The sequence below is a fragment of the Schistocerca americana genome, chromosome 1 (assembly GCF_021461395.2).
Source record: "Schistocerca americana isolate TAMUIC-IGC-003095 chromosome 1, iqSchAmer2.1, whole genome shotgun sequence".
Taxonomy (NCBI): domain Eukaryota; kingdom Metazoa; phylum Arthropoda; class Insecta; order Orthoptera; family Acrididae; genus Schistocerca; species Schistocerca americana.
The window spans coordinates 999,095,288-999,122,959 of NC_060119.1; positions in this window are offsets into that span (position 1 = coordinate 999,095,288).

The following is a 27,672-nucleotide window of genomic DNA, read 5'->3' on the forward strand; positions in this document are numbered from 1 at the left end:
CGTGGCTACGTATTCGCGTCAATGGCGAGTACACTCCCTCCTGTAAACGACTCTTGGACGGTCGTTTATGGTAGTAAAACACTTTTTCATCTTTGAAAATGATGCTTTCCCACGACGCACTCAGTTGGTGGTATAAAACATTGCCTTCACCGAGCTGTTGTTTCACAACTTGTAATCGAGTGTCCCTCAATCTTCAGTGAACCGTTTCTCTGGAGGGGGAAGGGAGGGGGAGAGCTGAACTCCCACCGCAACTGCTTTGCACTCAGAAAGGGGTTTCCTATGCTCTTAGACACTTGCTCCCTGTCCTGCTGCTGTGAGCTCACTCTCTTCCCGCCTGATCCAGGAGCTCAGTCAGCAGCGCCTCTTTGAAAGTAGTTCCTCCACCATCTCGTTGCAGTGGTATGTGGGACACCATTCGTTTTGCCATCTTGTCTGATGGAATATCCACCTTCTTCAATAAGAGCGATGACTACACCTCAAGTTGATCTCTCCCAGTGAGCCATTGCAACATAAATCCTTATTTCTATTTCTGCTTTCCACACTTATTCCAATTCCAGGAGAGGAAGGAAACATATTTACGTCAAAAGAAGTGGCAGAGACAGAGCCATGCACTCTGGCTGTACAGGCCCATGTCGGGCGGGGGTTTCTATTAGCACGCTACTGTCGGTCGCTTTCTTTCGTCTCGCCTGTGCACCAGGCTGTAGCTGGCAGGCCATCCCATCTTCCATCCAACCTGGCTGGCCAATAGTTCGCGAGCCACGGCTAGTGCAGGTCCACCATTCTCAGCCCTTGAAGGAGCAAATCTTTCATCTACCCTACCCAAGTCTGTAGTATAAACTAACGCAGCTAGTGCTATTTTGCTATAACATGAGCAGGCGCATCTAATTCTGATGTTTCATTTAAATATTTAACGAAAAATAAATTAAAGAATACGTTCATGATAAACATAACTACCACAAAATATTTCAACAAGCTACCAATAGCATGACGCAAGTATTCTTTCTTGTAAGCACTCTGCATTAGGCCTCGCATTAAGAAAATACTTTATCCACCAAGATAACTAAGCGGAAACAATTTGGCGGCAGCATTCACAAATAATTGAGTATATCTAGTATATCATTCACATTTTGTGTGTTCTACCCTCTCTTGCATAATTACAGCTGTAGTATAATCCTTTGTATGGTGATCGCAACAAAAACTGTTTGCATTCAGAGGACAAAGATGGTGGTTAAAATCTTATGGAAATAACGTCCCACAGTGGTAAAGCGTTTGTTTTAATATTACGTTCCTATCTCGTCCCAGTTCCCCTCTCCCCTGTAACCACGAGGAAAAAAAAGGAAAACATCCACCACTCTCTCTCACCTAATTCGCTGTACTAGAAAATCAGCTCCCTTCTTTCAATGTTTCCCATGTCCTCGTCAACCCCGTCGGGTAATGATCGCACAGTACTCAGCAGTACCCCAGAAAAGGTCGAACAACTGTAGTGCTGGCGGTCTCCTTAGAAGACTTCTAGGGTCTTCTAAGCTTAGTATCAATAGCCCAACATTTGTTTTACCTTCTCAACAACATGTGACGTTCCCCAGTTATGTTGGTTATATTTGTAATCCGTAGGACTCTATTACCCTCAAATTTGTCTTACTTCTGCAGTCATCGTCTGTGTGGCTGGTCCCGGTGGAGGTTCGTGTCCTACCTTTGGCTTGGGTGTGTGTGTTTGTCCTTAGGATAATTTAGGTTAAGTAATGTGTAAGCTTAGGGACTGATGACCTTAGCAGTTAAGTCCCATAAGATTTCACTCACATTTCAACATTTTGTTTTACTTGTCGATTTCTCGAAACTTGACGAAACCCTTTTAGTATATACGTGGAGAATTGCACCCAATTTACTGTTTAGGGTCGATTCTCACGTTTCGCATCATGAAGATGTATTTTCAACATCATTTTGCATATCGCTTTGCTCTTCTGACAAGGGAACCTCCCCATCGCACCCCCCTCAGATTTAGTTATAAGTTGGCACAGTGGATAGGCCTTGAAAAACTGAACACACATCAATCGAGAAAACAGGAAGAAGTTGTATGGAACTATGAAAAAAATAAACAAAATATACAAACTGAGTAGTCCATGTGCAGGACAGGCAACATCTAGGATAGTGTGAGCTCAGGAGCGCCGTGGTCCCGTGGTTAGCGTGAGCAGCTGTGGAACGAGAGATCCTTGGTTCAAGTCTTCGCTCTAGTGAAAATTTTACATTCTTTATTATCGCAAAGTTATGATCTGTCCGTTCGTTCATTGACGTCTCTGTTCACTGTAATAAGTTTAGTGTCTGTTTCTTGCGACCGCACCGCAAAACCGTGCGATTAGTAGACGAAAGGACGTCCCTCTCCAATGGGAACCGAAAACATTTGATCGCAAGGTCATAGGTCAACCGATTCGTCCACAGGAAAACACATCTGATGTATTCTATACGACACTGGTGACGGCATGTGCGTCACATGACAGGAATATGTTGTCGACCGACCTAATTTGTACACTTGGCGAATGGGTAAAAAGATTCTTCTACCTTGCCCGATTTAGGTTTTCTTATCACTCCCAAAAGACGAACAGATAATAATTATCTGAAAAAAAAAATTATTACTCGAGGGAATACTTGAACCAAGGACCTCTCGTTCCGCAGCTGCTCACGCTAACCACGGGACCAAGGCGCTCCTGGGCTCACACCCTCCTTGATATTGCATATCTTACGCATGGATTACTCAGTTTGTATGTTTTTTTTTCATAGTTTTACACAACTTCTTCCTGTTTTCTCGATTGATCTGTGTTCAGTTTTTCAAGGCCTATCCACTGTGCCAACTTATTACTGAATCTGAGGGGGGTGCGATGGGGAGCTTCCCTTGTGAGGAGTTTACCAGAAGGCAGCGTTACCTGCCACAGATATACTGTTTAGATTGTCTGCTAAACAGCTCATACACATCAGAAGCAGCAGAACGTCAACATCACTTTACATGCAGAATCACATCCATCACTTCCATTGCATTACGTGACGTCCCGTCAGGTACTATCAAGTGTGACCTTTCAGATAGCAAATCACAAATACTGTCCCCAACTGAGACGATAGTGCATAGGAAAGAAATCTGTTTGGAAGCCGCTCATGAGGAACGATATCGAAAGCCTTTTTGGGACTTTATTATAACCACGAAATTAATTTGAGCGCACCTATATGTAGTATATTGTGCGAATAAAGTGCTAGCTGTTTCTCACAAGAGTGATGCTTTCCAAATCCACGCTGGTTTTATGTCAAGGTAATATATTTTTGGGCACTTCATAATGTTGAAACAAAGTATTAGTTCACACACCCTGCCACATGTCAGAGCCAATGAAATTAAATTGTAACTGAGTGGATTTTGTTTAATATCTTTCTTACGTATTGGTTTGTACTACTTTCCATTCGTCTTCCTCACCATAAATACTAGAATACTCCTTATGACGCAATACGGAGAGGTTTATTATCGAAATTACGAGAGAGCACATTCCGGGAAGAGATGGGCAACATATTACTACCGCCCATATATATCTCGCGTAATGATCACAACGAAAAGATCCGAGAAATTAGAGCAAATACGGAGACTTACAAGCAGTCGTTCTTCCCACGCACAATTCGTGAATGGAACAGGGAAGGGGGGATCAGATAGTGGTACAATAAGTACCCTCCGCCACACACCGTAAGGTGGCTCGCGGAGTATAGATGTAGATGTAGATGTAGGAAAAATCATGCCGCTACGTCGTTCATGCATAAGATGCACTCCTAAACTGATAGCTCATTCAGAAAAGACATTGCTGTAGAAATACAATCATCCTGCTATGACTATAGGAGGGTCATGTCAACATAGTGGAGCATCTCTTGTGACGTCTGACTCTATTGTTACTCCGTGGAACGACAGAAAATTTTCTTGGAAGATAAACGTGCTATATTCGTGATATACCAATCAAAGTTTCTGAATGAATTCCACTTTTGTGTGTCATCGACTTACCAAATATATGCTTAGAGACAAGCGACATTACTTTCATGCAGTAACTACAACTAATTTAGTTCTCTACATTGCAGATTATCTGTGTCAGTCATCCCAAGGGCAATGACGAGGCTATGAACGCTGCAGTGGTCGCATGTCCCATGAATATGTCGACGCACTGTGAAGAGTGAGAGGCTCCAAACTGGAGCGAGAGTAACATTTTACCTCTTCTATCAAAGAAGCTGCAGACCCAACTACACACACAACCTGACAAACACTTGCACGAAGACATGAGCGATACGCAACAGTAACTAAGCACGCACGAAGGCAAATCGGGAGTCGATGCACGCGCGCGCACAGACACACACGCACACACACACACACACACACACACACACACACACACACACACACACACACGCACACACACAGAGCCGACTCATGAACGATCGACGAGCCAAAACGCGTCGTCCGGTAGGACGACCGACCGACGATCCACCAAGTCCGTGGCCCGGCTCAAGCGAAGCGTGGCTGCAGTGGTCGGGCGAGCCATGTCGATACAGACCTCTCTGCTGCTCCAACCCGACTACACTATTGCCGCATTGCAACTCCCCGACTGGCAGGTCCGGACTGCGCTCCAGAAGCGTTCCAACTGACTGCAGTTCCCGACGCGAACTTCATACGATAGCCAAGGACCGGGAAGTAGTAGCAGTCGAGCGAAGATATTACGAGAGGGGATATATCGATACGCGCTGATAACGCCGCTCACGGTCAGGCAAAGCAGCAACTCAGTGACAGTAGTACTTTAAATTAACGTAGTGAGGTGGAAGTACGTTAAAAGCAGGGTGTAAAATACATGATGGCGCTAACACCAGCCACGCACGGATCAATGCTACATCTCACAACTTTCGTCTATATTGAGGAATCTCTCAATACATATTGTGTAAGCATTGGACTGTACATAAAACTCAACGTTTCTTGTAATTCTTCTTGACATTTACTGCCGATAGCAATGGTACTAATGAATTTTTCATTGGTACCATTAATGTTCCCAGAGCATAATGGAGCCGCTGTCAGCTTGTCTCCGTCCTGCAGTACAGGTGTCAAGGAGCTGTTCCCCTGGAAGATGAAGGATTCGGCCCCTGATATCGGCATGATGAAGAAGGAATCGGGATTCAGCAGACCATGCAATACTCTACCAATGTGCGAACGTCTAGTGCAGATGGTCACTTGCCTATTTCAGTCGTAACTGTCGATGTTGCGATGTTGACACTGGGACATGCAAGAGTCGTCGACTGCGGAGTCCCATCGCTAGGAGTGTTCGGTGCACTGTGCGTTCAGACACAGTTGTACTCTGCCCAGCATTAAATTATGGTGTTACTCCCGCCACAGATCGCCGCCTGTTCTGTTTTACCAGTCTGCCCATCGTAGATGTCCGAATGTCTATCTGTAGCGGCGGCTACATAACCTCACGACGTCTGGATGTGGTCTCAGATTGGTTTCAACACGTATTGAAGACACTCACTACTGCACTTCTCGAATACCTGATAATTCGCCCATGTCCCGAAAAGCTGGTGCATCTGTCCTCGGTCGAATTAAGGTAGGTCACTCGCCTTCCCCATTGTACACGGTCAGCACGCTCTGTGATAGTACGTACACTGTGCGTGAGTCTTTTCTCGGCGGGTGACCCTTCTGTCTCCTGGACTGGCTTATATCGACAGTAGGTCGGCGGTCATAACATTCTGGCTGATCAGTTATTTCTTATTTACTTCTTAGACGTGTAGATTGAACAGTCGGGGTGAAGGGCAGCGTCCTTACCTCACACCTTTTTCATTTGAGTACATAGTTCTTGACCTTACATTCTTGTTGTTCCCTCTTGGTTAGTGTACATTACCCGTCTTTCTCTGTAGCTTACACCTGTCATTAACAGAACTTCGAATATAGAGCACCATTTTACATTGACGAATGCTTTTCTGGTTTGGAAAACATTATAAATGTGTCTCGTTTTTTACGAAAGTCCTGTTTCCAATATCAATAGCAATGTCATAACTGCCTCTCTGGTTGGTTTCTTTTTCCGAAAGCAAGACTGGTGTTCATTTAACAGATCATCAATATTCGTTTCCATCCTTCTATATGTTATTCTTGTCAGCAATTGGAAGTATGCTTTCTAAAGTTGATTTCACATCCCCATCTACATCTATACTCTCCAAGTGTCATCTTATGGTGTATGCAGAGGGTGACTTTCTGTACCAACTTGACTTCTCCCTGATCCCTGACAACTAGGTTTGGAATAGCTGAAGGGAAAACACATGGAAAGTAAACTGACAAATTTATCATCTGTTGTTTCGTGTAACACACTTTATTACATAATGACGATATTAACATTTCAATTTACATACTTATTAAAGGAATCATAAATCTGAGAACATGCTCAAATACTTTTTTAAAGAACACTTTAACAGTTATATTCTTTTTTTTAAAGAACACTTTAACATTTGTATCCTACCCCCATGAGCCGTGGACCTTGCCGTTGGTGGGGAGGCATGCGTGCCTCAGCGACACAGATGGCCGTACCGTAGGTGCAACCACAACGGAGGGGTATCTGTTGAGAGGCCAGACAAACGTGTGGTTCCTGAAGAGGGGCAGCAGCCTTTCCACTGGTTGCAGGGGCAACAATCTGGATGATTGACTGTTTTGGCATTGCAACACTAACCAAAACGGCCTTGCTGTGCTGGTACTGCGAACGGCTGAAAGCAAGGGGAAACTACAGCCGTAATTTTTCCCGAGGGCATGCAGCTTTACTGTTTGGTTAAATGATAATGGCGTCCTCTTGAGTAAAATATTCCGGATGTAATATAGTCCTCCATTCGGATCTCCGGGCGGGGACTACTCAAGAGGACGTCGTTATCAGGAAAAAGAAAACTGGCGTTCTACGGATCGGAGCGTGGAATGTCAGATCCCTTAATCGGGCAGGTAGGTTAGAAAATTTAAAAAGGGAAATGGATAGGTTGAAGTTATATATAGTGGGAATTAGTGAAGTTCTGTGGCAGGAGGAACAAGACTTTTGGTCAGGTGAATACAGGTTTATAAATACAAAATCAAATAGGGGTAATGCAGGAGTAGGTTTAATAATGAATAAAAAAGTAGGAGTGCGGGTAAGCTACTACCAACAGCATAGTGAACGCATTATTGTGGCCAAGATAGACACGAAGCCCATGGCTACTACAGTAGTACAAGTTTATATGCCAACAACCTCTGCAGATGATGAAGAAATTGATGGAATCTATGATGGGATAAAAGAAATTATTCATGTAGTGAAGGGAGACGAAAATTTAATAGTCATGGGTGACTGGAATTCTAGAGTAGGAAAAGGGAGAGAAGGAAACATAGTGGGTGAATATGGATTGGGGGAGAGAAATGAAAGAGGAAGCCGTCTGGTAGAATTCTGCACAGAGCATAACTTAATCATAACTAACACTTGGTTTAAGAATCATGAAAGAAGGTTGTATACATGGAAGAACCCTGGAGATACTAAAAGGTATCAGATAGATTATATAATGGTAAGACAGAGATTTAGGAACCAGGTTTTAAATTGTAAGACATTTCCAGAGGCAGATGTGGACTCTGACCACAATCTATTGATTATTAACTGTAGATCAAAACTGAAGAAACTGCAAAAAGGTGGGAATTTAAGGAGATGGGACCTGGATAAACTGACTAAACCAGAGGTTGTACAGAGTTTCAGGGAGAGCATAAGGGAACAATTGGCAGGAAAGGGGGAAAGAAATACAGTAGAAGAAGAATGGGTATCTCTGAGGGATGAAGTAGTGAAGGCAGCAGAGGATCAAGTATATAAAAAGACGAAGGCTAGTAGAAATCCTTGGGTAACAGAAGAAATATTGAATTTAATTGATGAAAGGAGAAAATATAAAAACGCAGTAAATGAAGCAGGCAAAAGGGAATACAAACGTCTCAAAAATGAGATCGACAGGAAGTGGAAAATGGCTAAGCAGGAATGGCTAGAGGACAAATGTAAGGATGTAAAGGCTTATCTCACTAGGGGTAAGATAGATACTGCCTGCAGGAAAATTAAAGAGACCTTTGGAGAAAAGAGAGCCACTTGTATGAATATCAAGAGCTCGGATGGAAACCCAGTTCGAAGCAAAGAAGGGAAAGCAGAAAGGTGGAAGGTGTATATAGAGGGTCTATACAAGGGCGATTTGCTTGAGGAGACGATGTAGATGAAGATGAAACAGGAGATACGATACTGCGTATAGAGTTTGACAGAGCACTGAAAGACCTGAATCGAAACAAGATCCCGGGAGTAGACAACATTCCATTGGAACTACTGACGGCCTTGGGAGAGCCAGTCATGACAAAATTCTACATGTGGTGAGCAAGATGTATGAGACAGGCGAAATACCCTCAGACTTCAAGAAGAATATAATAATTCCAATCCCAAAGAAAGCCGGTGCTGACAGGTGTGAAAATTACCGAACTATCAGTTTAATAAGTCACAGCTGCAAAATACTAACGCGAATTCTTTACAGACGAATGGAAAAACTGGTAGAAGCCGACCTCGGCGAAGATCAGTTTGGATTCCGCAGAAATGTTGGAACACGTGAGGCAATACTGATCCTACGACTTATCTTAGAAGAAAGATTAAGGAAAGGCAAACCTACATTTCTAGCATTTGTAGACCTAGAGAAAGCGTTTGACATTGTTGACTGGAATACTCTCTTTCAAATTCTAAAGGTGGCAGGGGAAAAATACAGTGGGCGAAAGGCTATTTACAATTTGTACAGAAAACAGATGGCAGATATAAGAGTCGATGGGCATGAAAGGGAATCAGCGGTTGGGAAGGGAGTGAGACAGGGTTGTAGCCTGTCCCCGATGTTATTCAATCTGTATATTGAGCAAGCAGTAAAGGAAACAAAGGAAAAATTCGGAGTAGGTATTAAAGTCCATGGAGAAGAAATAAAAACTTTGAGGTTCGCCGATGACATTGTAATTCCTTCAGAGACAGCAAAGGACTTGGAAGAGCAGTTGAACGGAATGGATAGTGTCTTGAAAGGAGGATATAAGATGAACATCAACAAAAGCAAAACGAGGATAATGGAATGTAGTCGAATTAAGTCGGGTGATGCTGAGGGAATTAGATTAGGAAATAAGACACTTAAAGTAGTAAAGGAGTTTTGCTCTTTGGGGAGCAAAATAACTAATGATGGTCGAAGTAGAGAGGATATAAAATGTAGACTGGCAATGGCAAGGAATTCGTTTCTGAAGAAGAGAAATTTGTTAACATCGAGTATAGATTTAAGTGTCAGGAAGTCGTTACTGAGAGTATTTGTATGGCGTGTAGCCATGTATGGAACTGAAACATGGACGATAAATAGTTTGGACAAGAAGAGAGTAGAAGCTTTCGAAATGTGGTGCTACAGAAGAATGCTGAAGATTAGATGGGTAGATCACATAACTAATGAGGAGGTATTGAATAGAATTGGGGAGAAGAGGAGCTTGTGGCACAACTTGACAAGAAGAAGGGACCGATTGGTAGGACATGTTCTGCGGAATCAAGGGATCACAAATTTAGCATTGGAGGGCAGCGTGAAGGTAGGTTGCAGTAAGTACTGGGAGATGAAGAAGCTTGCACAGGAAAGAGTAGCATTGAGAGCTGCATCAAACCAGTCTCAGGACTGAAGACAACAACAACAACAACAACAGTTATATCTTTAAAAACAGGACATGAAAAACCGAAGTACCTAGTTCCCGAAAAGCAAATTATTACATCAAATGAGTGTGGGTTCAAGCAGGTTCAAAAAACAATCTTATCACTCAGATGAATTACAGCAACAACCGTTAAATATACTAAGAGTTGCTCAAGTCATTAAAAAAAAAACAACACTTTAACAATTGTGTCTTTAAGAGCAGGACTTTACAATCGTAAGTACAGAATTCCCAAAAACAAAGCTCAGCATGGCTGCACGCAGATTCAACAAACAATTTTATCACCCAGCTGAATTACAATCGGCGGTTAAATGTACTAACAAATTTCAAGTCTAGCTGACCATTACACATCTGAACAACATTCCTCCAAATCCCGCGTTGATCACAATCACACCAGTGATTGAAGCTGTTGAGAGACCGCTTAGCAATGCATAATCCTTAATAAAAATCCCCTAAACTGATCAGACTAAGAAGCAGTGATAACGATGCCAACTTCAAAGAACGGTCACAGTATAATGAAGAAAAACTTCAGGCTTGGCAAACACGTCCTAAGCTCACCAAACAGATCTAACTAGTGGTCTCCGCACGAACGACGACATTCTGCAGTGGCACGCATGAAACAATCAACTTTAGTCAACTTGGGCCACACCGATGCGTCCAGTAGGGGCGGCCGAGTACCGATCAACCCCGACGCCGTGCGACGGTTGGAGTGTTGCCCGGTTAACAAACACGCATCTGCTCCGGGCTTAGGGGACTAGAACGCTCCGTTTGCGCTAAAGTTGCCCTGACACCTACAGATGAAAAGGGAAGAGTAATCTGCGGAAATAAAGCTTCACACAATAATGCCGTGGAGTAAAAAGGAAACATGTAGATTAATGGTAAGCGGGTACCAATAGGTTTAATGTAACAGTCCTTAAGACTGGTAATATTCAGTATCAGTCATGTCAGCATGTCAGCACCCTCTGATTCATTAATACAAAAAAAAAGTTCAAATGTGTGTGAAATCTTATGGGACTTAACTGCCAAGGTCATCAGTCCCTAAGCTTACACACTACTTAACCTAAATGAACCGAAGGACAAACATACATACACCCATGCCGAGGGAAGACTCGAACCTCCGCCGGGACCAGCAGCACAGTCCATGACTGCAGCGTCTGACGTTTTCCTAATGTCTTCAACCTCGGAATTTACACCGGTAATTTCATTACAGACCTGACGTTTTCGACAAGCTCATCAGCCCTCTTATTTCTTAGTTTCGCGCGGTGAGACGCAGCGCAGCGCTTGCTTGTTGACGTGATTGATGATTTCGTGATTGCAGAACGACCTTGGAAGCACTCATAACCGTAAAATGTCTATTAGTTTGCGTACGGAGCGACTTAAAGTGGAACTACCACATAATCGCAGAAAAACTGAGGCAGTCGCCCGACAGATTCACTGTAAGAACCCTCAAACAGTGTGGTGCATGTTGTACCACCATACAGCGAGACCTTCAGAGGTGGTGGTCCTGATTGCAGTACACACCGGTATCTACAATACCCAGTAGCACGTCGTCTTGCATTGATGCATGTCTGTATTCTCGTGGGTTACTATCCACAAGTTCATCAAGGCATTGTTGGTCCAGATTGTTCCACTCCTCAACGGCAATTCGGAGTAGATCCCTCAGAGTGGTTGGTTGGTCACATCGTCCATATAGAGCCCTTTTTCAACATATGCCAGGCATGTTAGATAGTGTTGGAGGTCTGGAGAACATGCTGGCCACTGCAGTCCAGCGATGTCGTTATCCTGAAGGAAGCCCCACATAATGCCACCCTAAAACATCAGGGAACTTCCACCTTGCTGCACTCGCTGGACAGTGTGTCTAAGGCGGTCAGCGGGGCTGGGTTACGTCCAAACACGTCTCCGACGATTGTCTGGTTGAAGGCATATGTGACACTCATCGATGAAGAGAACTTGATGCCAATCCTGAGCGGTCCATACGGCATATTGTTTGATCCATCTGTACCACGCTGCATGGTGTCGTAGTTCCAAAGATGGGCCTCGCTATGGACGCCTGCAGTGAAGTTGCACATGATGCACCCTATTGCGCACAGTTCGAGTCGTAACAAGACGGCCTGTGGCTGAACGAAAAGCAGGGCCACTGCAATAGTAGCCCTTGGTCGGCCTGAGCGAGGCCTGTCATCGACAGTTCCTGTCTCTCTGTATCTCCTTCACGTCCGAACAAAATCTTTTCGGTTCACAACGTGACGCCTGGTCACTTCTCTTGTTGAGAGCCCTTCCTGGCACAAAGTAACAATGCGGACGCGATCGAAATGCGGTAGTGGCCGTCTAGGTATGGTTGAACTACAGACAACACGAGCCATGTACCTCCTTCGTGGTGGAATGACTGGAACTGATCGGCTGTCGAACCCCCTCCGTCTTAAAGGTGCTGCTCATTCATGTTTGTTTACATCATTGGACCACGCGGCTGACACGGTCGCAAGTTCGAATCCTGCCTCGGGCATGGATGTGTGTGATGTTCTTAGGTTAGTTAGGTTTAATTAGTTCTACGTCTAGGGGACTGATGACCTCAGATGTTAAGTCCTATACTGCTTAGAGCCATTTGAACCATTTGAACAGCTTTGGACTCGTTTAGTGACATCTGAGACAAATGGACTGTGTCTGTGGTACTATATCCACAGTCAATGTCCATCTTCAGGAGTCCTGAGAACCGAGATGATGCAAAACATGTTTGATGTGTGTAGTATTCAAGCAGTGTCCTCGCTAAAAAAAATTAACTTGGATGTCTTTCAGAGTTTTCTTCCACGTAATTTTCAGCAGATTATTTATATAAACATATTCAGATATTGCTTTTGTATTACCGATGTTTCAGAAACCGTGACTGTTAACTGAACGTAAATACACAAACCTGCAACCAGTCAGTTTTTTGATTAGTTATTTATGATTCCATGAACCGGGTTTATAACTTCTCAGATTCGTCTTCAGACGGTTATCTAAAAGTTATGCTAGAAATAGGGACGTAACTTCCAGAAAACCATCTGGAGGTGAAACTGGAAAGGTTCGAATACTGGTTCATGGAATAATAAATAAGCATTCAAAAAACTGACTGGTTGCCGTTTTATGTATTTTCAAAACTATTCAGTAACTTTTTTAATTGTTTAGTTTCATGATTTCCGGCCGTACTATAGTATAAAGTATTTTGCATGTCTACGGAATTGCCGCACGTGGTAGCCGCGCAGTCTATGGCGCCCTGTCACGGTTCACGTGGCTCCCCTCATCGGAGGTCCGAGTCCGCCCTCATATGTGTGTGTGTGTGTGTTTTGTTCATAGCGTAATTTAGTTTAAGCTGGATGAAGTAGTGTGTAAGCTTAGGGACCGATGCCTCAACAGTTTGGTCCAATTTTAAATCTTCGAAGGAGCGACCGGTTGCTAAAAATCTGAGAGTGCAGTAGTTCACACACTTAACTATTCTTCCTATCTTCGCAATATTGTGGATATTTTTCTGAAATCTGATGGTATGTCTCCAGACTCACACGTTCTACACGCCAACTTGAGCAATCATTTGGTTGCCACTTCCGCCAAAGATTTTGGAAGTACCAGAGGAATATTATTTATCCGATCTGCCGTATTTTATCGTAAAGCTCTGTTTAGCTCTGACTCTAATACAGAATGACCTACGTCTTTCATACCGACTTCCATTTACTCTTCTATAACGTCTTCATGTAGGTCCTCCGCCTCGTATACAACTTCAGTGTTCCACCTATCTATTCACTCCTCTGCTTTCAATAGTGGAATTCCTATTGCACACACATCTACATCTACATCCATACTCCGCAAGCCACCAGACGGTGTGTGGTGGAGGGTACTTTGAGTACCTCTATCGTTTCTCCCTTCTATTCCAGTCTCGTATTGTTCGTGGAAAGAAAGATTGTCGGTATGCCTCTGTGTGGGCTCTAATCTCTCTGCTTTTACCCTAATCGTCTCTTCGCGAGATATACGTAGGAGGGAGCAATATACTGCTTGACTCCTCGGTGAAGGTATGTTCCCGAAACTTCAACAAAAGCCCATACCTAGCTACTGAGCGTCTCTCTTGCGGAGTCTTTCACTGGAGTTTACCTATCATCTCCGTAACGCTGTAGCGATTACTAAATGATCCTGTAACGAAGCGCGCTGCTATCCGTTGGATATTCTCTATCTCTTCTATCAACCCTATCTGGTACAAATACCACACCGGTGAACAGTATTCAAGCAGTGGACGAACAAGTGTACTGTAACCTACTTCCTTTGTTTCCGGATTGCATTTCCTTAGGATGCTTCCAATGAACCACAGACTGGCATCTGCTTTACCGACGATTAATTTTATATGGTCATTCAATTTTAAATCACTCCTAATGCCTAATCGCAGATAATTTATGAAATTAACTGCTTCCAGTTGCTGACCTGCTATATTGTAGCTAAATGATAGAGGATCTTTCTTTCTATGTATTCGCAGCACATTACACTTGTCTACATTGAGATTCAATTGTCATTCCCTGCACCATGCGTCAGTTAGTTGCAGATCCTCCTGCATTTCAGTACAATTTTCCATTGTTACAACCTCTCGGTACACTACAGCATCATCCGCAAACAGCCTCAGTGAATTTCCGATGTTATCCACAAGGTCATTTATATGCATTGTGAATAGCAACGGTCCTACAACATTCCCCTGCGGCACACCTGAAATCATTCTTACTACGAAGACTTATCTCCATTGAGAATGACATGCTGCGTTCTGTTATCTAGCAACTCTTCAATCCAATCACACAATTGGTGTAATAGTCCATATGCTCTTACTTTGTTCATTAAACAACTGTGGGGAACTGTATCAAATGCCTTGCGGAAGTCAAGAAACATGGCATCTACCTGGGAACCCGTGTCTATGGCCCTCTGAGTTTCATGGACGAATAGCGCGAGCTGTGTTTCACACGATCGTCTTTTCCGAAACCCATGCTGATTCCTACAGTGTAGATATCTAGTCTCTAGAAAAGTCATTATATTCGAACATAATACGTGTTCCAAAATTCTACTGCTGATCGACGTTAGAGATAAAGGTCTATAGTTCTGCACATCAATTCGACGTCCCTTCTTAAAAAGGGGGATGACCTGTGCCCATTTCCAATCTTTTGAAGTGCTACGCTCTTCTATAGACCTATGGTACACCGCTGCAAGAAAGGGGGAGGGGGGGGGGGAGGGGGAGGCAAGTTCCTTCGCGTACCCTGTGTAAAACCGAACTGGTATCCCATCAGGTACAGCGGCCTTTCCTCTTTTGAGCGATTTTGTTTTCCTATCCCTCAGTCATCTATTTAGATATCTACCATTTTGTCATCCGTGTGACAATCTAGAGAAGAAACTACTGTGGAGTCTTCCTGTGTGAAACAGCTTTGGAAAAAGACATTTAGTATTTCGGCCTTTAGTCTGTCATCCTCCGTTTGAGTACCAATTTGGTCACAGTGTGTCTGGACGTTTTGTTTTGATCCACCTACAGCTTTGACATCAGACCAAAATTTCTTAGGATTTTCTGCCAAGTTAGTACACAGAACTTTACTTTCGAGTTCATTGAACGCCTCTCTCATGGCCCTCCTCACACTACATTTCGCTCCGTGTAATTTTTGTTTGTCTGCAAGGTTTTGGCAGTGTTTATGTTTACTGTGAAGTTCCCTTTTCTTCCGTAGCAGTTTTCTAACTCTGTTGTTGTTCCACGGTGGCTCTTATCCATCTCTTACGATCTTGATTGGCACATACTCATCTAATGTATATTGTACGATGATTCTGAACTTTGTCCACTGATCCTCAACACTATCTATACTTGAGACAAACTTTTGTGTTGAGCGGTCAAGCACTCTGAGATCTCCATTTTGTTACTTCTGTTAAACAGAAAAATCTTTCTACCTTTTTTAATATTTCTATTTACGGTTGAAATCATCGATGCAGTAACCGCTTTATGATCGCTGATTCCCTGTTCTGCGTTAACTATTTCAAATACTTCGGGTCTGTTTGTCACCAGAAGGTCTAATATGTTATCGCCACGAGTCGGTTCTCTGTTTAACTGCTCAAGGTAGTTTTCAGATAATGCACCTAAAACAATTTCACTGGATTCTTTGTCCCTGCCACCCGTTATAAACGTTTGTGTCTCCCAGTCTATATCTGGTAAATTAAAATCTCCACCCAGAACTATAACATGGTCGGGAAATTTATTCGAAATATATTCCAAATTTTCCTTCAGGTGCTCTGCCATAGCAGTTGCTGAGCCATGGGGCCTATAGAGACATCCAATTACCATGTTTGAGCCTGCTTTAACCATGACCTTCACCGAAATTATTTCACATTTCGGATCTCCGTCAATTTCCTTGAACACTATTGCACTTTTTGTCGCTATAAACACGCCTTCCCCTTCACTGTCCTTAGAATTTCATTACTGTTTACATCTGGTTTCAGCCAACTTTTCGATCCTAGTACTATGTGGGCATTTTGACCGTTCATTAATGAGAACAATTCTGGGACCTTTCTATAGACGCTCCTGCAGTTTACTATTACCACATTAATACTGTTATCCCCTGTTGCGCTTTGTCTACTACTGCCTTGTCGCTCCTCAGGAGGCGTCTTGTCGGGCCTAGGGAGGGAATCCTCTATCCTAAAAAACCCACATGTGCACGCCACACGTACTCCGCTACCCTTGTAGCCGCTTCCTGCGTGTAGTGCACGCCTGACCTATTCAGGGGGACCCTACATTTCTCCCCCCGATAGCGGAGGTAAAGAAATTTGCATCTCAGAGCTCCGCAGAATCGTCTGAACTTGTGGCTTAAGCTTTCCACTCGGCTCCAAACCTGAGGACCGCGATACGTTCTGGGAACGATATTATAAATAGGTAGCTCAGATGCCACCCCGCGAGCGAGGCTTTCCGCCTTCACCAACTCCGCCAACCGCCTGTATGAACTGAGGATGACCTCTGAACCCAGACGGCAGGAGTCATTGGTGCCGAAATGAGCAAAAATTTGCAGTCGGGTGCACCCAGTGCTCTCTATCGCCGCCGGTAGGGCCTCCTCCACATCTCGGATGAGACCCCCCGGGAAGCAGACAGAGTGAACACTGGCCTTCTTCCCCGACCTTTCCGCTATTTTCCGAAGGAGCACCATCACCCGCCTAACATTGGAGCTCCCAATCACTAATAAACCCCTCCCCCCGTGTGCCTGCTCGGATCTTGCTGAAGGAGCGGCCACATGTCCACTCACAGGTAGAGCGGGCGATGCCACACGGCCAGTCTCCACACTGACCCTCCGCCTCGTGCGACGCGAACGCCGCTGAACCCACCACTCTCCTTGGGGAGAGGGTGGCCCAACCGCGCCCGGTACGCGCAAATATGTCTCGACAGCAGGGACCAAGGGTGAAGCATGTAACACCTGGGGTAACACCTGGGGTGTACCATGCGACGCACCAGACTCCCCACTGCCGCTACACTCCGAGTCAGCAGCCTGAAGACGGCTGACCGCGGCCATCAGCACTTTCAGCCGTTCGCGAACAGTGGCCAGCTCCTCCTATGTGCGGACACAGCAGTCACACATCCTATCCATCCTAAGAAATCAACAATTTACTGTAGACAGTTAATCAACTTTTAACTAGAGTGCTAGTTCACTAAAGGCGGCTGATAGCTGACTAAACTGTGGTTACTAGACACTTCTTTTTGGAAACGATGAAAATAAACACTACCTGTCTCTGGACTGTATTCAAAACAAACACGAAATCTATGGAAAACTATTACTAGTACTCGAAAATTAAAGCTTCCTAAAAGCAAAAAGCACACGGAAGAAGAAGTGACAAGTAAAAAAAAACACAGTTAATACTTAAATTTACGTAGCTTGCTGGACAGCAGACGTGAAGCAGAGGGCAGTTACGACGACACTGGCACTACGGCTGACTAAAGGCACTCTCTCTGACTGTATTCAAAACAAACACGAAATCTATGGAATACTATTACTAGTAATGTTGATAACTTACTTTTAATTTTACTTCATATTTGTCTCACTCCTAAACACCTCCTTTCTTTCGTCGATCAACTGAACTATTTCTTAGGCTTACTAGTACTTCATCTGTACAACTTCCATGACTGCCCTTTTGAGAGATGTACGTTCCTCTTCGTCAGAACTGTCAATTTTGGTATTCATTATCGCGGAAGCTAGAGCAACACAGAATTTCAAACGTTTCTCATTACTCCTCAGTACTTCAGTATCACACTTCCTGCCACATTGAAACTACCAGACGATTCTCTTAAACTTCAGTCTTCATTATTACTAAATTTTTATGGGATGCTGAATCTGCTCCCAGGGTACAATCGTATACTTGATTTCGGAACGTCTGTCTGAATATGGTGCAATCCAGCTGGAACTTCCCTGTTTCTTTTATTTGTTTTTTATTTTACACGTATAGTTCCGTAGGACCAAATTGAGGAGCAAATTTCCAAAGTCATGGAACATGTCAGTACATGAAATTGCAACCTAAAAGTAATAATATGTAAAATAAAATGTTCATGAACAAAAGAAAAGACGAGTTATAAGTTTATGTAAGCGCAGTCAACAATATAACGTAAGAATTAGTTCAAGGAATTTCGCGACAGAATAGAAGGAATGACCATTGAGGAAACCCTTAAGCTTCGATTTGAAAACTCGTGGATTACGGCTAAGATTTTTGTATTCTTGGACACAGCAGTGTACTGCAGACCTTTCTGTACGAGAGTCAAGGAAGTGCGGCCAATATGCAGACTGAATTGCTGCCTATTACCAACTGTGTGTAAGCTGCTAATTCTTGGTATTAAGCTGATATTGTTAACAACAAACGGCAGTAAAGAATATATACATCGCGAGGTCAATGTCAGAATAACCAGACTAGTGAACGGGGGTCGACTAGAGGTTCGCGAATTTACAACTGTTATTGTCCGAACATCCAGTTCCTAAGCCAAAAATATCCTTTGAGAATGGGAAGAGTTACCCCAAAATATAATACCATACGTCGTAAGTGAATGAAAATAAGCGAAGTAGACGACTTTTCATGTTGAACTATCACTTACTTCAGATACCGTTCGAATAGTAAAACTGTCAGCAGGATTAAGTTTTTGAACAAGAACCTCCGGGCCTTTTCCATATATGTCTCCTCCTCCTGGAACTTTTTTTTGTGTTTACGGTTACATGAAATACCTGAAATATATTGCAGAATTTAATAAGTCTTCCTCCTTTCCCATTGCTACGACCATACCCATATTTTCTCGCATTATCCCCGTTTTCTATTCCTTCCTCTGTTATCGCATTCCAATCCCCCCTCGATTACTAGCTTATCTTCATTCACTGACTGCCACTATATCTAGATTGAGCCTTTGCATATCCGACTTGTAATGTGTTACTCTTTCGTTGGTTCTTTAATATTTTTCTCGAGGTTAACTCCTCCTTGGCAGATCCCTCCCGGAAATTCGAATGAGGGACTAATCTGGAATCTTTTGCTAATGGAGAGATCATCATGACATTTTTTCAGTTACCGGCCACATGCGCTGTGAATACACGTATGCATCCTCATTCCTTTGCTCATAGATGGTTCATTCGTCTTTTAAAGGCAGTTCATCGCTTGAGGTAGCAGCACGGTCTAGGGCGCCCTGTCACGGTCCGTGTAGCTCCCCCCGTCGGAGGATCGAGTCCTCCCTCGGACATGGGTGTGAGTGTTGTCCATAGCGTAATAGCGTAAGTTAGTTTAAGTTAGATTAAGTAGTGTGTAGGCTTAGGGACCGATGACCTGAGTAGTTTGGTCCCATAATACCTTGCCACAAATTTCCAATTTCCAAAGGCAGTTCCCCATCCCCAAGGGCTACATGTGGCCCTCCTGAAACAGTCCGCTTCCTCGCCTTCTCACCTGTGGCTGTATTCAAGTTAACGGTTAGGACAACACTCCGACTATTTTGACATCTAGGGACCACCGTTGTGACGTTGTCGCGACAAGTACAGTGTGTTACAAAACGAATATACGAATTTATAAGGCTTTGTAGAATTTATTACATTCAATTTACAGTTATAAATAATACAGCAAATGAAAGAGCAACTCGAACAGTTCAAACACTTTTATTCGTGTATCTGTGTGCAAAGGGAAGAGCATGGAACAACCAAGAGTGACTACAGAATGTGTTGGAGAAGTGAGAATCTTCTACGTGTAGGCCCAAGAAATCAATGCGGAAGGGTAGTCGTGAATTAAAAACTGCACTGACGTCTGTGCGCTGATTTTTAAGGGGACACTTACAACTACTTCCTTGTCGTTTGCAATTGTTACAAGCTGTATAGGGTACACACTATGATTTACGTGCCAACTTTTCAAATAAATGGTGCTGCACGATGAATATTTTCTTGGTCATCTCGTCTTCAGTGATGAATCTACAGGTCCACTGAATTGAATGTTTTTCGTGCCGTAAGATTTATGAGCCTTTTATCCGGCGAAACAGCTGGAAGTGCTATTTCATATTTTGATGAACTAGAACAATGGATCTTCCCTCAAGCTGATAGAACTTTATTTGGCAGCAAGGTGGTGCCCCACAGCACTGGCATAACTCAATATGCGACGTTGTACCCTACTGCTTGAGTGGCCTCATGGCTTCCACGTTCACACAGCCTGACTCCACGTGATTTTTACCTATGAGGAAAACGGATCATTTGTATGAGCGTCCGCTACCACTGATCTATCTGACTGTAAAGTTTGGGAAGAACTCGCCTGTCGACATGATGTGTAACGGACGGTGCTCACGTTGTATCTCTGTAAGTAAAATTGCTTGAGTTGCTCTTCCAATTTACGTGTTTTTTATAATGGTAAGGTGAATGTAATAAATGCTAAAAAGACCTAGAACCCGTGTACTAATCTGGAACATCTTGTATTGCGTGCAGGTATCACAATATCACTCCATGCTGCGCAGCAATAGACAGGGGGTGTAAGGTTCCCAACTCCTACAAAAATCACACAAAATTTCTACAGTTGAGGTATGATATACTGGGTGTTAAGAAAGTATCGACTATTTTGAGATGTGGCAGTAAGGATCAGAATAAGAAAAAAGGTCTAACAAACATGCGCTCTAAAATGCATGCCTTAAGAGCTATGAACACGTGTAGGTCTTCGCTGCTGTAATTCACATCTCTCCCCCTGAACAAGTGCTCTCAGTTCGTATGGTACGCCTTTTAGAGCCAATGTCTTTGAGCTTTCTTTCTTGTTCTCATGGTTAGTACCACTTCTCATAATATTAGATATACACTACTGGCCATTAAAATTGCTACACCAAGAATAAACGCAGATGATAAACGGGTATTCATTGGACAAATATATTATACTAGAACGGAAATGTGATTACATTTTCACACCAATTTCGGTGCATAGATTCTGAGAAATCAGTACCCAGAACGACCACCTCTGGCCGTAATAACGGCCTTGATCCGCCTGGGCATTGAATAAAACAGAGGTCGGATGGAGTGTGCAGGTAAAGCTGCCCATGCAGCTTCAACACGATACCACAGTTAATCAACAGTAGTGACTGGCTTATAGTCACGAGCCAGTTGCTCGGCCGCCATTGACCAGACGTTTTTAATTAGTGAGAGATTTGGAGAATTTGCTGGCCAGGGCAGCAACCGAACATTTCCTGTATCCAGAAAGGCCCGTCCTGGACGTGCAACATGCGGTCGTGCATTATCCTGCAGAAATGTAGGGTTTCACTGGGATCGAATGAAGGGTAGACCCATTGGTCGTAACACATCTGAAATGTAACGTTCACTGTTCAAAGTGCCGTCAGTGCAAGCAAGAGGTCACCAAGACGTGTAATCAATGGTACCCCATACCATCACGCCGGGTGAAACGCCAGTATGGCGATGACGAATGCACGCTTCCAATGTGCGTTCACCGCGATGTCACCAAACACGGATGCGACCATCATCATGCTGTAAACAGAACAGGGATTCATCCGAAAAAATGACGTTTTGCCATTCGTGCACCCAGGTTCGTCGTTGATCACACTATCGCAGGCGCTCTTGTCTGTGATGGAGCGTCAAGGGTAACCGCAACCATGGTCTCCGAGCTGATTGTCCATGCTGCTGCAAACGTCGTCCAACTGTTCGTGCAGATGGTTGTTGTCTTGCAAACGTCCCCATCTGTTGACTCAGGGATCGAGACGTGGCTGCACGATCCGTTACAGCCATGCGGATAAGATGCCTGTCATCTCGACTGCTAATGATACGAGGCCCTTGGGATGCAGCACTGCGTTCCGTATTACTCTCCTGAACCCACCGATTTCATATTCTGCTAACAGTCATTGGATCTCGACCAACGTGAGCAGCAATGTCGCGGTACGATAAACTGCAATCGCAATGGAGTACAATCCGACCTTTATCAAAGTGGGAAACGTGATGGTAAGCATTTCTCCTCCTTACGTGAGGCATCACAACAACGTTTCACCAGGCAACGCCCGTCAACTGCTGTTTGTCCATGAGAAATCGGTTGGAAACTTTCCTCATGTCAGCACGCTGTAGGTGTCGCCACCGGCGATGTTAATGGCCAGTAGTGCATTTAAATCCCATGCATATTGTCTCTAAGCATCTCTCTAATTGTAACACTTTTTCCTCAAAGACAAGAAATTTTCGAGTTCTGAAAGGATTTCTACCTGATAAATGGCAGACCGAATACTTTGCGCAACGGAAATTACATCACTGTAACAGCCTGAACTGGCAGGTTCCCATCGGTTTGATGCTGTCGGGAGCAGTTGCATCGTCTGTTGTCAAATTCCATCTACTTTGAATCTCACTGCATGTCGTTAGAGAATGCCACAAATCGAAAGGGGATTTTAACGTAATGTGGACGAATTCTAGCCGTCTTTTGAGGTACAGTTGTCATCATTTCAGTAATTTTCTGGGAGCGTAATATATTACGAGTCCGCTGAAGAATCCCTCTCGAATGGTTAAAAGCCTAAAGAGCACGAGACAGGGTGGAAGAGAGGGGTAGGGAGCGACGAGCGCGCCGGTGCTGTGCTGTGCTGTGCTGTGGATAGCCGCGAGGCGAGCCCCGGCCACGGCCAGCGGGGCGGCACGCCTGCGGCTGGTGGGGCCCAGGGGAGCCGGCGTATCGGGAGCGCCGCCACCAGAATCAATCTAATGTCCGCACGTGCCCCAAATGTACACGACGCCATTTCCAGCCACTCCCTTCCCGCGCATATCTGCGCCCTCTCTCTCCCCCACATCGCTTTGGCTTCTTCCCCTATGGATACCAGTTTTCCATACCTTCGATGTTAATGCCATCCTGTTTCCTCATTCCAGTCCGTGCCCCATCGTATGCTCGAGACGATAACCGAGGGGTCATGTTCATGCAGTACGAGATGGAGGAAGTAAGTGTTCCTACGATCGCTGTAAAACGACTGCTACGAAAAAGTACTTTGAAATAAGATATGTGGCAGAACAATTGACGCGAATGGAAATGAAACGATTTCCGAAAGATAAACTGGTTTTGACATTTTATCTCTCCCATTTAATAGAGTTTGCTTTGTATAGGTCGTCTGACCTGTTTCTGGGCTACACTTTGTACAGATCTACCAACTGTCCTAGCTATAATTCTGAATTATGCTTCAAAAATATAACCTTGAGTTGTTAAAAAAAATGGTTCAAATGGCTCTGAGCACTATGGGACTTAACTTCTGAGGTCATCGGTCCCCTAGAAATTAGAACTACTTAAACCTAACTATCCTCAGGACATCACAGACATCCATGCCCGAGGCAGGATTCGAACCTGCGAACGTTGCGGTCGAGTGGTTCCAGAATGTAGTGCCTAGAACCGATCGGCCACCCCGGCCGGCTGAGTTGCTCAATTACTATTCACTGCAACTTATGTATCGAGTAAGATCGTTGTCTCATCAGGGGTTGTTTGTTTCTTTGAAGATCCAACAACGAATATATCACCTGTGCACTCGATGTGTACAGCTAATAGGAAAGGTGGCCGGGAAATCACGTTATGGCTACTGGCTACTGAGGGAAGAGCACATTTCAAAACTGCTAGAGGAGGACTGCAGTGATTTGGCCTTTCACTTTTGCCCCTGACATTCCCCCCCCCCTTAAACATGTATCTAGCTCTCCCCCTCTCCTACCCCTTCCACTGCAATTATTCCACCTAACCCTCCTTTCCCCTTCTCAGTCACCATTCCCTCTCGTCCCCTCACTCCTCTCCATTCCCCTATTCCTACGCCATGCCGCTACACATTCCCTCCTCCTTTTCCTAGGTTGTGCCCATGTTTCGGAAATAGACAAATCAGAGAATGGGCCGGATGTAATATCATTCTTGTCCAGTGGTGATGGTAACTGCATAACATCTGTATGGTGCCAGATATACCAACGCCATTCTCAACCTTTGTGCGTTTTCAATACACCAGGGGACCAAAACGGTGGGACGTTTAGTTTGCTAATAGTATCTCCCAAATTTGAAAGTGAGTCTTAGGTATTTGCAAGAAAAGTGTAAAATGGTTTGTTTACTTATTATACACTACATACGAACGCGTGCTGAAAAGTAATGCCACCGAATTCTTTAAGTGAAAACTCTTAACACTTTTTAAATAAAACTAACTTTATTATCAATCTACATCTTTATACTTCATATCTACATGAACACTACTGGCCATTAATATTGCTACAACACGATGATGACGCGCTATAGACACGAAATTTAACCGACAGGAAGAATATGCTGTCATATGCAAGTGATTAGCTTTTCAGAGCATTCACACAAGGTTGGCGTCGGTGGCGACACCTACAACGTGCTGACATGAGGAAAGTTTCCAACCGATTTCTCATGCACAAACAGCAGTTGACCGGCGTTGCCTGGAGAAACGTTGTTGTGATGCCTCGTGTAAGGAGGAGAAATGCGTACCATCACGTTTCCGACTTTGATAAAGGTCGGATCGTAGCCTATCGCGATCGCTGTTTATCGTATCGCTACATTGCTGTTCGCGTTGGTCAAGATCCAATGACTGTTAGCAGAATGTGGAATCGGTGGGTTTAGGAGGGTAATACGGAACGCCGTGCTGCATCCCAACGGCCTCGTATCACTAGCAGTCAAAATGACAGGCATCTTATCCGCATGGCTGCAGCGGATCGTGCAGCCACGTCTCGATCCCTGACTCAACAGATGGAGACGTTTGCAAGACAACAACCATCTGCACGAACAGTTCGATGACGTTTGCAGCAGCATGGACAGTCAGCACGGAGACCGTGGCTGTGGTTACCCTAGACGGTGCATCACAGACAGGATCGCCTGCGAAGGTGTACTCAACGACAAACCTTGGTGCACGAATGGAAAAAGTTCTTTTTTCGGATGAATCCAGGTTCTGTTTACAGCTTCATGATGGTCGCATCCGTGTTTGGCGACGTCGCGGTGAACGCACATTGGAAGCGGGTACTCGTCATCGCCATATTAGCGTATCACCCGGCGTGATGGTATGGGGTGCCATTGGTTACTCGTCTCGGTCACCTCTTGTTCGCATTGACGACACTTTGAACAGTGGACGTTACATTTCAGATCTGTTACGTCCCGTGGCTCTACCCTTCATTAGATCCCAGCGGAACCCTACATTTCAGCTGGATATTCCACGACCACATATTGCAGGTCCTGTATGGGCCTTTCTGGATACAGACAATGTTCGACTGCTGCCTTAGCCAGCACATTCCCCAGATCTCTCACCAATTGAAAACGTCTGTTCCATGGTGGCCCAGCAACTGGCTCGTCACAATATGCCAGTCACTACTCTTGATGAACTGTGGTATCGTGTTGAAGCTGTATGTGCAGTTGTACCTGTACGCACCATCCAAGCTCTGTTTGACTCAATGCCCTGGCGTATCAAGGCCGCTATTACAGCCAGAGGTTGTTGTTCTGGATACTGATTCCTCAGTATCTATGCACCCAAACTGCATGAAAATGTAATCACATGTCAATTCTAGTACAATATATTTGTCCAATGAATACCCGTTTATCGTCTGCATTTCTTCTTCGTGTAGCAAATTTAATGACCAGTAGTGTATATTTCTTAACATAGCTACCCTTGCGATCAACACGTTTATTCCAACGGGAGACCAGTTTGTTGATCCGTCACTGTAGAATGTTTGATATTTTTGGCAGAGCGACAGCCTCACCTCTGTTTGCACTGCTGCGTCACTATCAAAGTGTAAGTGTTTCTAAAGTTCTGGAAGCAGATGAAAATAGAATGAGGCCGAAGGGAAGCGATATGGAGGAAGATCCTCGACAGCGAACACAATGCGTCCGATTATTGTGGGTGACGCAGAACTCGTGTGGCACTGCCATGCTGAAGGGGATGGAGATCCATGTGTGGACGAAATCTTCAAATTCGAAACTCTATTACAGCACGCTGTTGGTCGCGTGTCGTCATGTACCTGAACTCATCCCCCTGTTACACGCTTCAAAGATGTACATGAAAACCAAAGATATCGTGTGACAATAACATTTGTTTTATTTAAAAAGCTTCGAGTTTTCACATATAAATTCAGAGGCATTACTTTTCAGCACGCCATCGTATTTGTGGTATTAAGCAACTCTATTCCAAGTAAATTCCCTCGAACTTTGATTATAAAGTTTTCTGCGATGTTAGTGTTTCATTAGTTACTGCAATTAATGTTCAAGTAAGGATGGATACCAAAACTGGCCTTTAACCACCTAACTTTTGTGGAAATTTTCAGTAATCGTTCACTTCACCAAACACCATTTTAGAGGAGTCGACTTCAGGCCTACATGAGGATATGTTTGGCTGATCGGTATGAAACGAAATTCCATTATCTGACTTTTTTTTAGAAATTATACACTCATGATTCACTTCACTGACCATAATTTTTGGGGACAAGATGGTGATGCATAATGTTGTAGATTAGAAAAACTTTCCTTCTCGTTATTTTTGGCAAACCTGAGTAGTTATTCCCCTTTTCTTGGTTTAGATTACGGGGAGCCAAAAGGTGAATCAGGTTACAGGTAGTTTTAAGAGAATGTTATTGGCTTCTTTTTCCAGACTTTTTGTTTTAGATATAGCTGTTGCGTGCATTGTGTCTGAACGTATGCGTGTTAAGCTCATTTGCGTCGCAAACAGGTGGTAGCTTCACTTCCTGTTTCAACATTTCTCGAGGAAAAAGATTTGAAGTTATAACGATTGACAGCGGAAAATCTATGTTTTTCTACGTTTGAAGATGAGTCTTAGGCATTTTTGAGTAAAATATAGAATGGTATGCTTACTTGCTATATCCTACAATTCCACGCTGTTGAGTCACTATATTCTGAGTGTAGTTCGCCTCAATTTTGATCACAATGTTGTCTGTGATGTGGTGACAGTATCTGGTATTGCAAATAATGTTCAAGGAATGATGGAAACAGAAAACGAATTTACACCAACTAATATATGTAGAAAATTTACAGTAATGGTTCCGCTTACCAAATATCATTTTAGAAGAGAAGATAATCCATAAAGTAGACTTGAAAAACATAAATGCAGTTATAGTCTAACTCATACAGCTTTAGGTTAATGTCGATTTTAAATCTAGTTGAGGCTATATTTCTCTGGGGCAGATAATATTTCTTCAGATCTCGATGATCGCAATAAAAGACTGATGCTGCAAATATTCACAATATTACTGTCTTTCAAGCATCTCCTTCACGGACATAAGACACATGCAAGAAAACATTCATTTAACTTCACAGCATAAGAAATAATTTCAATTGATAGAAAAAAACTGTAATCAACATAGTTTGATACCAAATTATTTTTATGTAAATTTAAGTAGTGATTCTCATGCAGAAAAACCTAAGATAGGAGGACTGAGATGTTAATTATATAATTACCTTAGGTAATAGAATGAAAACAAAGTGAACCAAAA